The sequence below is a fragment of the Sinocyclocheilus grahami genome, unplaced genomic scaffold (assembly GCF_001515645.1).
Source record: "Sinocyclocheilus grahami isolate Dianchi unplaced genomic scaffold, SAMN03320097.WGS_v1.1 scaffold896.1, whole genome shotgun sequence".
In the NCBI taxonomy this organism is placed as follows: Eukaryota; Metazoa; Chordata; class Actinopteri; order Cypriniformes; family Cyprinidae; genus Sinocyclocheilus; species Sinocyclocheilus grahami.
Genome location: NW_015506075.1, coordinates 80,553 through 81,350, shown reverse-complemented (window position 1 = coordinate 81,350; position 798 = coordinate 80,553). Strand labels below are relative to the sequence as shown.

The following is a 798-nucleotide window of genomic DNA, read 5'->3' as shown; positions in this document are numbered from 1 at the left end:
TGCATAGAATGTGTGAATTAGCACAAATGTGAGTGCAGTGTTACTTAATGAGCATTTTAAATTGAGCTGCTCTTAGTGTTGACACGGTTTCTTTTAATGTAGTAATAGCTTTACAAGGAGACAACACTTTGTATTTGTAAGGCGCTGGTCTCTTCTGCTTCTAATACATACATGATGTGTAAATTAGTAAAAAAAAAAAAAATAGTAATTGTTTTTTTTTTATTGTTTTGCAAATGTCCTTCCACACAGAAATTCATATTCGGTGAAGCTCCTCCTACAAACCCTGCAGAATGAAACGCAACGAAGAGCAAACAGGTTGGTGTTTATTATTCTTCATGCTTCATTAATAATGCAGAAGGTTATAAAGCTTCAAGCTGATTTAGATTTGTTAGAATGGGGTACTTTTTTTTTCAATAACCTTGTTAGATAATTGTGTTGTTGATCAAACATATTTAATAGTTCTCCCTGTAGAAACATGGGATTTGTGCCTGTAATGTTTTAAAAAATAATAATAATTGGAATATCAATGTACCTCATTCATAGAGTTTCAGGGACATATAACTTCTAAAAATGCATCAAAATAACAAAAATGTGTTACAGCAATGGTCTACTTTACATCAGGGTTCATCAGGGTTACTGAAAATCAACCAGTTTTACTTTTATTTCAGAGTTGATTGAAGAAAACAATGAGAATGAAGAATTGAGTGAAGTTTAGGAGAAAAATAATGTTAAAACTGGAGAAAAAACTTTGAGATGCTCTCAAACCAAACAGAAAGATTTAAAAAAGAGAAGAGCCAA

The 798-nt window shown here is 31.6% G+C and overlaps 1 long non-coding RNA gene across 1 annotated transcript in view; it reads left to right on the top strand.

Moving 5' to 3' along the window:
- Positions 1–792, top strand: part of LOC107563908 (uncharacterized) — a 1,953-nt gene extending 1,161 nt beyond the window's left edge. Inside the window, exons 2-3 of the long non-coding RNA XR_001606157.1 lie at positions 250–315; positions 669–792. This is a non-coding gene — a long non-coding RNA (uncharacterized lncRNA). The remainder of the gene's footprint in view (positions 1–249; positions 316–668) is intronic.
- Positions 793–798: the final 6 nt, after the last annotated feature.